The sequence below is a fragment of the Ambystoma mexicanum genome, chromosome 10, assembly GCF_040938575.1.
Source record: "Ambystoma mexicanum isolate Mex_15411 chromosome 10, UKY_AmexF1_1, whole genome shotgun sequence".
Lineage (NCBI taxonomy): Eukaryota > Metazoa > Chordata > Amphibia > Caudata > Ambystomatidae > Ambystoma > Ambystoma mexicanum.
In genome coordinates this window covers 844,752,186-844,768,180 of record NC_090932.1, presented here as the reverse complement: position 1 = coordinate 844,768,180, position 15,995 = coordinate 844,752,186, and the positions used below count along the sequence as shown (strand labels likewise).

The following is a 15,995-nucleotide window of genomic DNA, read 5'->3' as shown; positions in this document are numbered from 1 at the left end:
GAGTGCCTTATTTTCATATTTCTGTTGCCAGATCCTGGGTGAGTTTTAACTGAGCTACATCCTCAATTGTCGTTATCCAGTCTTTTTGTCTCTGTTTTATATTTATCGTGGCTGGCGTAAGAAGCAAGTCTTTCATATGAGATTCCAGCTCCTCAAGTATTCTTACACAGGGCCTCATTCCGAGTCGGGCGGTAAGGGTTAACGGTCACCGGTAACGAGACCGGTGCCGTTAAACCCTTACCGCCCTATTCCGAGTTCCCTTTGCGGGTTGGAACTTAACACCTGCTTTTTGCAGGCGTTAAAAAACCAACCCGCAAAGGGACCTTGGAGCTAATTACGGCACCGTAATTTACGGTGCCGTAATTAGCACCTTCCCCATTCCCATTGAGCCCTATGGGGCAAAAATGGGAATGGGGAAGGGCCCATGGTGAATGAGGAATTACCGACCCCGCCAACCTTGGAATGGGGCGGTAATTCCGCCATTCACCATGGCGGAGTCGGAGAGATAACGGCGTAATGGCGCCTTGGTTAACGCCAGGGTCGGAATGAGGCCCACATTCTTTTACCCAGGACGTAATTAACGGGTTAGTGTCATGTAAAAGTTCCTGTTGGATCCCTTTAATCATTGAATCATTGATGCTGGCTAGACATTCTGACATTTTGCATATAGAGTCAATTTCTTCCATTGTACTGCCATTAATAGTGAGCTCAGGCCAAGTTCTTTTCTAATCAGCTGGATTGGTATTGATCAAGGTAACCCCAGAACTTTTTTCCAGAACCTGCCTAATGTTAAGGCCCACCATTTTGCTGACAGATTTAGTAAAACTTCGGATCCATAGGTTAGAATTCGCATAACCTTTGTTCTATAGAACGCTATGATTGGGATCAATGAGTATCTACAATATTTCCTTTTCATAATCAATTCTTGGCTGGCCAATGTCCTTGCCTTAAGGCTCAATGATTCTGCTGCGTAGATTTCAACCGTACTACTAGAAATCATAATTCCCAGCGGGGCCATTTTAAGCATTTTTGGGGCCCAGGGCAGGGACACCTCTGGGGCCCCGTCCACCGAACAAAAACAAATTAAGGGGTATGACTATCTGGTCATGCCACCCCCCCGCCCCCCGAACCCCCAGCCCCCATCGCGATCTACACACATAGCTTGATGTGATGCCTCGCAAAATAAGCATAGGTTCTCCCTTACAGTTCCATTACCCTCTTTATTCTTGCTGCAATCAGAATGATAAAGAAGTAGCATTTCAAGGACAACATTAGCGGTCAACAATAAGGGTACTTGTGTTGTAGCATAGGTACAGGCCACTTTTCATCACTAGCAGCCACAAGGAAGGTATACTTGCCATAGTATGAATGCAGGACACAGATCATATGAAAAAGGTGCACATAATCCATAATAGACAACTCAGATTAGCCGCCTCACATAATGCAAAAGTGCATAAGCATGGCTGCAGGAGACCAATTGGAAGCAAGAAGAAAGCTACACATATAGCATATTTCTGATTTCTAGACCTTCACCATACTGAAGGGTTTGTTTTTATAGCAACCGACATCTGGTGCAGTTACATTGCCAATAATTGCACCTGCTGTGCTTCAAAACAAAGTACATGTACTTGCAGGTTTATTGACGTCAGACATAGGAAAGGCTGAGTCGGCATTGCTGGAATTGGTTTTGTAATCTTGCATATGAACACAGACATCTCTTCAATGAGTGCGTAACACACTAAGCTATCATCAGAACCATTGCAGCTCTCAAATGTATCAATATGCGTTTCAACTTTGGCTGATGCACATGATCAAGAGGGTCCCCACAGAAAAGTGGGAATGCTACAGGAGGTGTGCTATAGTGAAAGCGCAAACCATGTATACTACAGTGAACACAGAAAGCATTAAAGGATGAATTAATCAGAGCAGAACGTTCTCGTCAACAAAAGACAGGCAATAGGTTTAACTTCAGCAGCATGCCATAAAATATCCCAACTTGTGCCATTTATGTTTGGTCAACAATGGAAACTGACTTCAAAAGATCATGCAGCCTTGTGGGGCCCCCTCCAAGGTGGGGGCCAGGGCGAAAGTGCCCCTTTTGCCCTCCCATGAAGACATCTCTGATTCCCAGATATCTGAATGACAGACCCTTTTCTATTCCTCTGCCATTGAGATACCATTTTAAAAAATGTTTTCCTTCAATGCCCCTTTTTAGGATCAAGATTTTCGTTTTTTTATGTTAATTTCCAAATTGTTCGCCTCTGCATACCTCTGGAGACCATCTAATTGACGTGGCAGACCAATAATCTGTAATCCTAATTTGTGCTGACATACTTCCGGGTCTGAGCACTGTCAACAAATGTAATAAATAAATAAATACAAATATCCGAATTGTTATACCTTTCTTGCAACGACTTTGTTGGTAAATGCTTGCGAAGTTTATTTTTTATAATCTGGCCACATTACTCGTATATCTTTTTATCTCTGTGCTTTCTTAGTGCTTTTTCCACTCCTATTTCTCCTTTTCTAACAACATCTAGAGTTTAAAGAGTCATGACCCTCAGAACCAATAATTTCACATCTTTCATGGAGCTTTATTTGTGCAGTCAGCATGTGACTACAATGTTGTATGTATTACAGTTTTAATATGGTGTAGAACTATTTTTGGCTATGTAAAAAACATCCCCATCATTTTGAGTTATTCGATTATTTGCAATGAGTGCGGTTTACATTGCTCTTTGCTTATCATCTGTTTCTATTCTTATCACACTCACCCTTCCTTCCTTCCATCCTTCCCTTCCTTCCTTACTTACCCTTCTTTCTTTCCTCCCTTCCCAACTTTCATTTCCGTTTCTCCTTCCTTCATTCCTCCCTATGTACATCTTTCTTTCTTTCTTTCTTTCTTTCTTTCTTTCTTTCTTTCTTTCTTTCTTTCTTTCTTTCTTTCTTTCTTTCTTTCTTTCTTTCTTTCTTTCTTTTCCCTACCCCTTTTTCCTACTTCTTTCTTTCTTTCTTTCTTTCTTTCTTTCTTTCTTTCTTTCTTTCTTTCTTTCTTTCTTTGTATTGGAGGTAAATAATGGACATTAGGGCTTGTGACATTCGGATCGTGCAAGTGCAGTAACAAGAAGTGCAAAGGGGGGTTGGGGAGAGTGATAGGTGACATTCAGGGAAGGGGCATAAAAATACAGGGGGGGAGAAGAGCCCAGGGGATAGGCAAGTGCTGGGGGGAGCCCAATGGGGTAAGTGTGTGAAATGGCGGAGAAGATCTACCTTCTAAGTGTAAGGACAGGGGGTGAACCAGAATCACGGGGGAAGCCCAACCCGCCAGGTTAGTTAGGAAAAGGGCCCGTTTTGGGGGGTGCCGGTATACACTGGCCAGCGAAGGCCTGGTGCCCTGTAAGACTCATAAGGGACCAGGCCACCAGTCACAGCGGCAGAAGGGGTATTAGCAGGTAGGGTGAGAGAGAAGAGCAGTGCTCAAGTCTGAGAGGGGCGGGAAGGCCATTCCAGAGGGAGGAAACAGCTGAAGAGAGCAACATACCCCCCAATCTCTCCTTGGAAAAGCATCTAATCTGCAGAGAGTCGGAGCTAGAGGATCAGAGGGCTATAGCAGGGAGGTATTTGGGGAGAGAGAGATGGGTGTAGTGGGGTCCCAGGCCCCATAAAGCCTTGTGGATGAGGCATACGGTCTTGAATTTGATCCTTGCAGCCCCCGGGAGCCAGTGGAGAGATTTTAGGGCTGGAGAGATGTGGTATCCGGACTATAGGCCAAGGATAGGTCTTGCAGTTTTATTCTGTATTAGTTGTAGGGGGTGAAGAGAAGAAAGAAGCAGGTTGAGGACTAGGATGTTGTAGTAGTCGAGCCTAAAGAGAACCAGAGCTCTGGATACATTGAGTTTCCTGGGGAAGGTAAGGAAAGGGAGAATGCCGCTGAGGAGGTGGAGTTGAAAGTGGGCCTTCTTGCCAAGGTCCGTATTGTGATGGGAGAAGGAAAGAGAGGAGTCAAAGATGACAACAAGGTTTACAGCCTCAGATGGAGAGATGGAGAGGGGTTGGGCCCAAGGAGGACAGCCAGAGAATGGGAGGGAAACAAGGAGCAGGGGTCCCAATGAGAAGGATCTCAGTCTTACTGGCATCGAGACAGAGATATTTTGCCATACACCATGCCTGAATGGCAATCAGACAGTCAGGAATGAGAGAGAAGGTTGAGGAGGTAGTGGAGGGAAGCTTGAAGGAGAATTGAGTGTTATCAGCATAACACTGGAAATGAGGAGAGAAGGCAATCAAGTGAGCCAGAGAGGGAAGGTGGATGTTGAAGAGCCATGACAATAGGATAGAGCCATGAGGAACGCCACTGGTAGAGAGTGAGATGGAGGAAAGGAAAGGGCCCAATTGCAACTTGGAGGGGCGATTAGATGGGAAGGAGGTCAACCAGTCCAGTGCCAGGTCCTTGGTACCAAGGGTATCATGGAATCGTTTTATGACGATGGCATGATTGACCGTGTCAAAGACAGAGGACAACTCAAGGAGGATGAGAACAGAAGGAGAATTGGAGTCATGGTTTTCTTCACAGGTGTTCAGGAGAGCATTCTCCGTGCATCTGGATGCTCTAAAGCCAGACTGGTGGTCATGGAAACAGCCAACAAATTCAGTGTGGTGGATAAGTTATGACTTTATTATCATAAAAATTACAGCTGGGTGAGGCCGTTGGGGCTCGCCTGACTTCCGGTCCCCGCCGCCAAACTTCCTGTCCCACAACATCCACTTGCCATCTCATCCTCTTGTCCATGTGCGGGACTCCAGGCTCCTCTCCCCATCCCAAAAGCACAAGTGCCCCCTCACCCCGCCAAGTGCCAGGCCCCCTCCACAGGCCAGGCCATCCCCAAAACACCACAGTTGCCCCTACCCCTGCCCACCAACTGGTGCTTTTGTTAGTCCTTCTGTTGCCTTTCAGTCCTGTTTAGCCTTTATTGTTGCCCGTCAACCCATTTAGCCCCTTTTCTTCACCCCAATTCCATTTAGCCGCTTTTGTTGTCCAAACCCCTTTTCTTGACCCAGTTTTTTTCAGCCACTTTTCTTGCCCTAGCCCTTTTCTCACACCAGTCTCTTTCAGCCACTTTTCTTGCCCCTTTAGTCCCTATTTTTGCTCCAACCCCTTTAGCTCCTTTTTTTGCCCCCACTTGTTTATATCAATGTATGTTCATTACCAAGAAACAACATATTTTTAAGATATCTTATTTCTGATCACAATTTTGACATACTGTAGTTCATAAAAGCATGAATTATTTACACTAATTTACATATTCTAAATGATATTCTATCTCCTAAATATCAAGTTCCCCAGCCCAACCATCCCAACAAAATAGTTGTTGCCACTATTTATAAAGACACTGCCCAATACAGCTATGCCCTCAGATGTTGAAATCAATTGTTTGCATGTTAAGTGCTGGCGTGCACCATCTAGATCATTTGATCTCATTGTGATTTATGGACCATCATTCTATGATTCACAAATCATCCATTTTATTGAAGAATATTTAGCTTATGTAAACCCTGCCAGCACCCGCATTTGTGTAGTGGGAGGCTTTAATGACTACCTGGACAGGCCTCATTTACATCAATCTAAAACAAATTCTCAAAGACTTTGAATAACTGTGCTTCTACCAGTTACTTAAAGACGCCACTCATGAGCGCAGTGATATTTATCGGACGGAAGGTTTACTGTTACCCACTCTTTTTCTTTTAACATTCCTATATCTTTCTCATTGTCAGATCACAAGAGAATTCATTTTTTTTCAATTTTACAGATCAGATTAAGATGACCATTTCCCCATCTAAAAATAAAAATACTCAAATGAGGAAATAGAAAAGTGTGTAACCTAGAGCCTTTAATTCCTTCGATTGGCAATTCACTATTCAACTACCCTGATCTCCAGGACATCTTAGATAAAATAAATCAGGACATATAAACAGCTACCCAGATCTTAGCTGCACCAAAATGAATGACCTTAAACAACATCAAATCTAATGAACATTGATACTAAAAGACTTTGAGCGAATAGAAATCTGTACTACGAAGAGCTCAACGGAAAAGGTCCACATTTACATTTTCACACTGATCGTCTTCAGTTGGAAAGGAGTTACAAAAGGAATGTCATCAGGCAAGAAAAAACATATTGAGCAAAAAGAATCTTTACAGCAAATAAAATGCCCCAACACATTTGTAAAGTTCTAAATTAACTTAAATCAACCTCTTTGATCCTGAGATTATCTCTAATGAGAAACTGGGTTGGTCTTTTTTTTTAAACAAAGTAAGAAACATCTAGGAGAAAAGTCTCTTACGTGTTGTTCCTCAGATCAGGATGCCCAACATAGCAGCTGGGATGATATTTCTTACCCTATCTGTTTCAATACTTCTTCTCTAGTGATCACTTCCAAAGTCGATAAAATAATGGCTAAAATTAAGACACCAACCCACCACCTGATCAATGCCATACAATTATTTCTCTCTTTTTTTTGTTTTTTTGTTTTTTACTTCTATTTAGGTCCGTTCACAGCAAGTACAAGGATCACATACACAACAATACCACAGTGAATTAAAATACAAAGAAAGTCTTATAATCAAAAGGAACGTGTTAAGAAGTCAGGGCGTACAACAGTCTATAGCTTTCCAGGCCCTGCAAACATTTCTAGATCTATTTTCCCACTTATTGCTAACCCACTTTAGGCCCTTATAAATAGTTCACTATCTGTATGAAAATGTTCAACAACAGCTAAACAAGTGATGGTATTTCCCCTCTTGCAAAACAAGGGACCAAATCCAGTGGACCCTTCAAAATATTGCCTAATATCAAGACAACTAACCAAGTGAACATTTAAACATACTGGACTATAAACTACCAGGTTTCCTCCTAGCCACAGTACTGAGCTGGTCATCACCTCTATGATGGATGAAACAGGAGATTGGCTAAGGGTGGCATTGTTGGGGTTATGATACTCCTCGAACTTTCATCAGCTTTTGGCACCATCAACCACACTATCCTCCTGGGTAGATTACAGCTCTTTGCAGGGGTGGACTGGCCTTTAATTAACTCTGGAGATTTCCTGATAGGCCTCTACAGGCCTCTACCCCCTGGCCTCTACACTCTACACTCTGGGACTCTTTTGTGTGCTAACCTATTTTATTTCCAAATGGTTTTATAGAAAAGGGTTGGGCTTGCTGAAAATGTGTAATATGTTCCACTTTGAACATTATTTCCAGGGCCTCTTTTGGTTCCCAGTCCACCCCTGGCTATTAGGCATCATCGATTCAGCAATTGCTTGGATCCAAGCCTTATTGTGCAATGGCACTCAATCTGTAGCCATGGACCCGTGTGAATACTACGTAGCCATGGTTACCCATGGCGTTGCAGAGGCATTATCAATGTCACCATTACTTTTCCATCTGTAGCTCCATCCACTCGCTGAATTACTGCAATCTCGTGGTATGGAATTTTCTGCATATGCTAACAATTATTATTTCTAGATGAGGAAACTGCCTTTACTGCTCAATGCCAAAAGGGTATGTCAGCCGGCAGTGAGTAGATGGACAAAAAAAGATTGAGATTGAATGCTAACGAAGCACACATTTTACCCACTTGACGAATAGGGAGCTTGTGGCACTCCACTATTTGGACCACTTCTCTTAGTGATTGTCCCACCGTGGTGGCCAAGGTGTGCAGCCTGGGGGTTATGCTAGACTGTCAACTAGTTGTTCGAAATAAAAGTCCAAAGTCGCGCTTCCACCTTAATAATTCAATGAACGCTGCATTATGAACAAAAATATATTGTTTATTGATTGGTAATATCACTGTGATAGATGAGTAGCCTCTTGAATTATCTTCATTCAAACAAATAAAGGAGAAGAGTTTTCAGTTTAAATTCACCGTGCTCAAAGTAGAATGTGGCTAAAGTTTGCCTTTTTTCTCTCAACCTTGTTAGGCTCCCATTAATATTTGTTGCATATTCACCATTGTTGCCTGCTCCCCGACACGTGTTTCCCCGCTGTTTTTATCTAGCGGTTCTTCAGCAGGTGCAGTTTTGAATGAGATTAAAGTATTTATTACTCAATTAAATCAAACTTGTTGTTCTCTTTGTTGTGTTGTTTCATTATAGTTAGTAGGTTTATTTGAGTCGATCAAACTGGATAAAATGACTGGAATGTGTTTCACCCAACTGCGATGCCTTAGAAAATGTCCAAACTACTTTCTTTTAGTCATCAAGTCCAGCTGATCGACATGATTACATCGGCGAGGCTGGAATTTAGCAATGTAATGTAGCTTGGCACATCTAAATTTCTACTGAAGAAACTCCAAAACTCCTGCGAGTGTCACGCCACTTACCTGGAGACCGCGATTCTCTGCACCCGCTTTCCTCTCCACCTCTTGGCGTGTCTACCCGCGCTTTCGCGCTTGGGGATCCGCCATGGGGAGAGCTTCGGGGGTCCGCGCTGGAACTCCACTGCGTATGCGCGGGAGACCGCGGTCACGGTTCCGCGCATGCGCCGTGGATTGGGCCATCGCGATTGGAAGGGCTTGCCTCCCAAGCCTCGCTCTGGGACCGCCGGTGCCCTGCGACGAAACGGCTTGCGTTCCAAGCCTCACGGGTGCCGGCATCCCATAAAAGGGAGCAGTGATCAGGAGCAAGTCGCGTCTCAACACGGTTTGCTCCGGATCGTGTTGCCCGCTCACTCGGCTCCCGAGTTTCCTGCTTGCTCCTGCCTTCTGCTCCTACTCCAGTTACCTGCTTGCTCCTGCCATTTGCCCTGACTCCTGTTACCTGCCTGCTCCTGCCTTGCCTGGCCCTGTTTCTCCCGCCTACCCATCTTCCTCTCCAGCAGGTCCCTGGGCCTTTTTTGCCAGTTTTGCTCTAGCTTTGCTGTGGGTTCCCTCTCCCAGTTCTTGGATTCCCCTGGGTTCCCTTCCCAGTCCTTGGTACCCTCCTTGTTACTTGGGTCTTCCCACTCCTGGATCAGTTCCCCTCCTCCAGTCTGAGTCCTCACCTGTTAGCTCCAGACCTTTTGGACTATCTGGGGTTCACCTGTCTGGCCAGTCTCTCCCAGACCAGTTACCAATTGCATGCTTGATCCTCGCCTTCCTGTGGACTGTGTTCTACCAGCCCTGTCTTCACCTCGTGATCATCTTTGGTCAACCTTGGACTTGATTCGGCCACAGCATCAGTTTAATTTCTCCTGGGATTGGCTCTTTTGGATTTCACACTTTGGCAAGAATCTTCAGACTAAGTACTTTGAACTTCAGCCTCTTCTGCCTGTGCCTGCACAGTCCCTACGTCACGCTAATCAGGAGAGTGCATCCCGTGACGTTGGGAATCGGTCCATCTTCCACCCAGTATCAATCTTGGGTGGTGGAGAGGCTGGTTCCTCGTGTCACTTGCTCATCTTGCAACTGGTGTCAGTCTGGCTGCCTCATCAAGATCTACTACCAAGCAGACAGGTACGCAGCTTTCACGTGATTCACAACTTAACAGTGTGATATGGCAAGGATATGGTTAAGAATTCACAGATGACCCCCCCCCCCACTTCTGGGATGCTATGGCAATTACATTTGCTACCCATTGCAGAAATTATCAAAGTTAAGTCATTGTGTACAGTTCATAAAGTGTACTATTTTGTATTTTATTTTATTAATATAGTGCTAATAGGTGATGCTGCACTACTAGACTGACCAACCTACTTTTCTTAGTGGTAAATCGCTCAAATAGGTGTCTAGTCATGCTCTAAATTGGAGATATTTTGCCCCAGGATTTGGGAAGCAGGGAGGGCAAATCGAAGGGCAAGGTTCCGCTGGTGCCACCCCCCCACCCCCCACCGCTCCCGGGAGAGGTACAGGAAGGATGGGGTGGTGGGCAGGGGACATAGCAGGAAAATAAATCCATTTCACAAATCCTGTTGCGCAGTAGACGCAATGCGGGTTGCGAAATGGATTAAAGAACATAGGACTGTTTCGATATCATGTGGCCAACAACACACCATGCAATAGCAATGGACATAGGCAACCATCTGGAAACCACATACATCACAATGGCAGCATTACTGTGCTACTGTGCTGACAAGCACTGGTAAGCGATGGTCTTCTATATATTCTGGCAATTTGTTATGTTACTCTGCGTACAATGCTATGTTAATGTCCATTTGTAAAATGTAAATGTGTCAAATGTTTAAGCTTCTTGCAGTGTCTTACTCAATGCCATTTACTGTCAGACAACCGTATGTTAGTGCCCCCTCCTTTGTATCTCTGCTCCCCTCACTGTGTCCTTCCCCCTTGTAAAGCGAAGCTAAGTCTGCACTCAATGAGTACCATAATAATTATAATAACAAACCTATAACTGTTCAAGATGGCGCACCCATAGTGCCTGAAATGCTACAAGGCCATAATGTTAGCAAATGAACACATTACAAATAGCATAACACCCCTGATCAGGTGTGGGGGTCAAGTACAAGGGGTATTATCTACAAGTAAAACAAAATGAAGTGAGGATGGAGCATCAGCCATAACAATAATTCCATCAATGTTGTGACTTTTTTCCAGAAAAGCCACCAGGCACCAGGCAATTTCAAATCCTGTGTGGAAACAAGAATTGTGAGCTTTCAAGCGCCGAGAGAATGCAAGATAAGCCGAAAAGTAATTGACAAACTGATGGAAACAGTTGGGTTGCAAAACGTCACCAAGCTTAATCTGCCAACAGCAGTTATGGGGATTAAAGGACTGCGCAGTTTGCTGAAAGCTTGGGAGGATTGTGGCACTGCATAAATACATTTGTTTCGGAGTTCTATGAGTTTCTTTTGTTTTTTTCTGATCTTGTAATCTGTAAGCAGTAAGGTGGATTTGTAAATCACATTGTATTGTGTATGTTAAGCTCTGTTCAGTGCAAAATGCATTTGTGCCTCGTCCGTGTTCTATAAACACCGAAAATAAATAAATATGGTATTTATCAACTTGGTTCAATATAATTACATCTTAAATTGAAATGTTTAGTCAAAGTAACAAAGATGTCAGTCATGCAATATAGCTTGGCCTTTCACACAGTTCCTAGGTACGAGAAGCAGTGATATGCATCCATCTCTAAGAATGTGTTAGACTTGTGTTGAATTCTGTTCTCGGCTACAAGGCTGAATGTAATTCTCGATAAAAGTTGCATCCATCTTTTGAGTTATAGTTGAATGTGGTTCACACGTTTTGCCTTCACTTGTTTTGCAAGATGTAAACGCAACATGTTATCGTTAAGCTGTCTGATGTACTGCAAAAAAAAGTGTTGCACTTGTTAAATAAAGGTGAAGCAGAAAGAGTTCTGTACACATCAATTACTGCGCCACAATAGTAATTAAGTGCCAAGCGAAAACATTTTTCTTGGTTTATCACATATTTATTGGTGGCCCATAGAGATGACACGTGTTTCGGCACCCTGAATGTGCCTTTTTCAAATTTGGGCAATAGTAGTTGCTTGATATAATATATACAAAGAAGTAAACAATAAAATTAAATACAATATAAGGTAGAATAGATTCCCATAAATTCCCAAGAACATATGTACATATCAGTCATATTAACCATCATATGATAAGATTGGTTCAACATTTTGGATAGGCGTGATCAGTCCAATTTGTTTCCACACAATGAAGTTGACCATTTAAGAGACATATGTATATGATTTTCCCATAACAACAATACAAATTATAAGTTAGTTCATGTGATGAAAAAGTTGTAAACATACCATTATGGTGCCCAGTCGTGATGGTGAGACATAAGAAAATACCAGGGAAGTGGGAAGGAAGGAGGGAAGAATTATAATAGGCGGGAAAGGGGAAAAATAAATACAAAGGTAGAATTAGTGCAAGTTTAACTTGTGCTGTTAGTGTTTGATGTACAGACGCCTCTAAAAAGGAGCTTACCTATCATAGGGAGTTCAAATGGCTCTCTGATGTCCTGTTGTCAAACAGGGAGTAGTATGTTTAAATAGGTATAAAGAATCCCTATTAACATGAAAACATCCTACTCCACCAACGGGGATATAGATATATGTAATACAATAAAGAGCAAGATGATACGTGTTGTTTACTTGCCTCCAACCCCCTCACACAGGAACTCTATAAGGTTTTCCAGCATCACTAGTCCTGAAAAAATGGACCGTCTGCTATAACTGATTTACACAAATGTATAACAAGTTTATTATTCAAATAATTCAAACTGAATTTAAACAAAAAACACTACCCTCACCTAACACAGTGTACTAAACATTAAAAAACAAATATAAAACAATTATAAAACATCAGATAACTTATTTATACGACACAGAAGATATCACATAACACACACAAAAAAATCTCAATGTGTCACTAAAACAACAAGCATCCCAACATGTTTCTGTTCTTAACTGCCCAGTTCAGGCGAACATTCTTCAGGGGATAAATTTAAAAGCATCCACTAATCTCTTCCACACCGTGTTGAAAGGGTAGATTCAGGCACCCAAGAGGGTAAAAGGAAAACAACCTCCAAGCCTTTAAATGGTGAAACTTCAAAGCACGTCACAGGATGACAAATTTGCTGGTTTCCCTCCAAATGAGAAATCAATACTTCAACAAAGCGTCACAGTCCGCTAGAGTATCGCCACACCTCCACAAATGTAGGGATCAAGACTGCAATTCACAATTCAGTAATGGACAAGTTGAAATGGAAACATCCATACGATCAAGCAATAAAGTACAGAGTCAATCTATACACACGGCGGGGTTTATTCACTCCACTTGCAGCATTCAAACATACTCGGCCAGCACTCGATTCAGAGGAGCACTCTCAGGACTAGTGATGCTGGAAAACCTTATAGAGTTCCTGTGTGAGGGGGTTGGAGGCAAGTAAACAACACGTATCATCTTGCTCTTTATTGTCAAACAGGGAGTCCCATCAGACTCATGAGCGTTGCGAGCGCTTGTAAAAACAAAAGCCTGTTTAGTGCGGGCCTATATGTGATTGGAAAACAAGCTGGGTGAGCTTCCACTGCCCTCTAGGGCTTACCTTCCAATGTCTGGTTTACTGCATCACGCGTCGGGTTCCTACTGAGAGCCCGCTCAGGCGGCCGTGAGTTGCATATGTAGTGTTGCCACAGCAACCTGATAGTCCTGCTTCTATTTCGGTGTCAACACGGCTGTCGGCCATAGTTTGGGATAAGTTTATCACTAAAGATCTAGAATGCGTTGATGTACACTGAACCAATTGATTCCTGTTTAAGGTTTATAACATATAGAAATACAATACTGTGCTAATGAATCGTTGTTAGTTCTTTTAATATTAGATATGAAGAAAAAGACCAAGGGTGCATAGGTGGAGGGAGTGGCTAAATATAATATTACTGGCTATTTCACGTGTGATTAGGAGCCCTTGCTCCCAGAGCTTCATGGGAGATGTAGTATCATGGATATGTCCACGTACAGCTAGTACATCTGGCTATAGTTAGTTGTCCCAATCTCACTGTGGTTTTAAGATATGCGTTTTTACATCTCAGGGCTTGTCTAACACATAATGTGCGTTTGATTATAATATTGTTGCCCAGTTTCCATGTGGTTGGGAGCCACTGGTCCAAATGCTTCATGGGGCATGTAGTGTCATATATTTATATATAGAAGTGCAGATAATAACCCTGCTTCTAACTAGTTGTTCAAGTCTTAGGGCCTCATTACACGGAAGGCGGTGAGCCATGGCGCTATTAGCGCCATGGCTCATGCCGGTAAAATACTGGCACCGCCTTGGCGGAAAGGGGATTTACCGCCCCATTCCAAGGTTGGAGGGGCGGTAAATCCCCCTTCCGCCATTGCCCTTCCCCATTCCCATTTCTGCCCCATAGGGCTCTATGGGAATGGGGAAGGCGCTAATTACGGCACCGCAATTTTGCGGTGCCGTAATTAGCTCCGAGGTCCCTTAGCGGGTTGGTTTTTAACGCCTGCAAAAAGCAGGCGTTAAATCACCAACCCGCAAAGGGACCTCGTAGTACGGCGGTAAGGGTTAACGGTCACCGTTGCCATTAACGGTGACCGTTAACCCTTACCGCCGTCCATGTAATGAGGCCCTTAGTGTATTTAAAGGCACATATATTTGCGTCTCGGCGGTTGGCATATAATGCAATTTGGTACTCGATGAATATGTTCTAAATATATCTGAGTCCTGATTCCAGGTTTAAATCATATGTCATATTTTGTGTGAACATGGATATACAATCATTTTCCAGTTATTATAAAAAGTTGGACATTTCATTGTCTGTGTTCAAACCGGTTTCTACACATCTAAAGTAGTTTATAAGTTTAGCTTCTTCCTGACGTAGCCGCAATTCCTGATTTCCACCTCTGGGTCCCAAGGACACCTTTCTGAGTCCAATAAATTTAATGTCTTGCTGGAAAATGATTGTATATCCATGTTCACACAAAATATGACATATGATTTAAACCTGGAATTAGGACTCAGATATATTTAGAACATATTCATCGAGTACCAAATTGCATTATATGCCAACCACCGAGACGCAAATATATGTGCCTTTAAATACACTAAGACTTGAACAACTAGTTAGAAGCAGGGTTATTATCTGCACTTCTATATATATATATGACACTACATGTCCCATGAAGCATTTGGAGCAGTGGCTCCCAAACACACGGAAACTGGGCAGCAATATTATAATCAAACGCGCATTATGTGTTAGACAATCCCTGAGAAGTAAAAACGCATGTCTTAAAACCACAGTGAGATTGGGACAACTAACTGTAGCCAGATGTACTAGCTGTACGTGGACATATCCATGATACTACATCTCCCATGAAGCTCTGGGAGCAAGGGCTCCTAATCACACGTGAAATAGCCAGTAATATTAAATTTAGCGACTCCCTCCACCTATGCACCCTTGGTCTTTTTCTTCATATCTAATATTAAAAGAACTGGCAACGGTTCATTAGCACAGTATTGTATTTCTATATGTTATAAACCTTAAACAGGAATCAATTGGTTCAGTGTACATCAACGCAGTCTAGATCTTTAGTGATAAATTTATCCCAAACTATGGCCGACAGCCATGTTGACACTGAAATAGAAGCAGGACTATCAGGTTGCCATGGTAACACTACTGGCCCAAGACAGAGAGGGAAAGTAGAGTGGAGGGGGTGATGGCCACGTGATATGCATCACGTGGACAAGAGAATAAATGTGTGGGAAAAGTCATGGTGTCTGTGTCCCTTTGTTACGTGCCTGCTAGTGCTACGCTCCAAAATCCCTGCCGGGACCGGCACCCGGCGGCAGACCCCACATCACACTGGCGACGAGGTGGGGGACGGATGCCCACCCAGCACAGCCCCACAGCAGCGGGTCAAGCCCGACCCATACCGTGTCCCAGGCACACCCTCAGGGCTCGCTGGCTTGTGTCTCGCCCCGTTTGAAGTGCCTGGGCAGCGGCAATCTGACGACCTGTAACGGCACTCCAACTGCATGAGAGGCGAGCCCTTTTCAGTCAGGTGCCTGGGCGTCGGCAGAGAAAAAGAAAAAAAACACAAAGTAAGTGTGCCGTCTGCGTCACGCGCCAAAGAAACGAAAAACAATACTGCATCCCTCTGGCTCCATTCCCACCACACGACGAAGTCCCTCGGCACAGCACATGGCCCAATAAAAACGTGGGTCATGCCTGGGAAAGCACAGAACGCTCCACAGGTGGCAATTCTCACGGCGTAAGCACAGAGGGATCCCCAGAGCCCTAGACAATGCCCCTGGCTGCATATTCCCGTGCTGGTTCCCCAGCCCCAGCACAAGGGCTCAAGACACACAAGAAGCACGGCCCCAGCAGTAAAAGACATTCCTTGTGCTGTGGCACAGACACAAAAGGCTCTGAGGAGCACCGAAGGTCCAAGACAACGCCTCTAGCCCTGTAGAACCCACAGCAGGCTGTCACCACTCGAAACCAGGCCC

The 15,995-nt window shown here is 43.7% G+C and overlaps 1 protein-coding gene across 1 annotated transcript in view; it reads left to right on the top strand.

The window, feature by feature from the left end:
- Window positions 1-11,301, top strand: part of WDR49 (WD repeat domain 49) — a 723,235-nt gene extending 711,934 nt beyond the window's left edge. Inside the window, exon 20 of the mRNA XM_069618491.1 lies at window positions 10,587-11,301. The gene's annotated coding sequence lies outside the window, so the exon portion shown is untranslated. The remainder of the gene's footprint in view (window positions 1-10,586) is intronic.
- The last annotated feature ends 4,694 nt before the right edge of the window (window positions 11,302-15,995 follow it).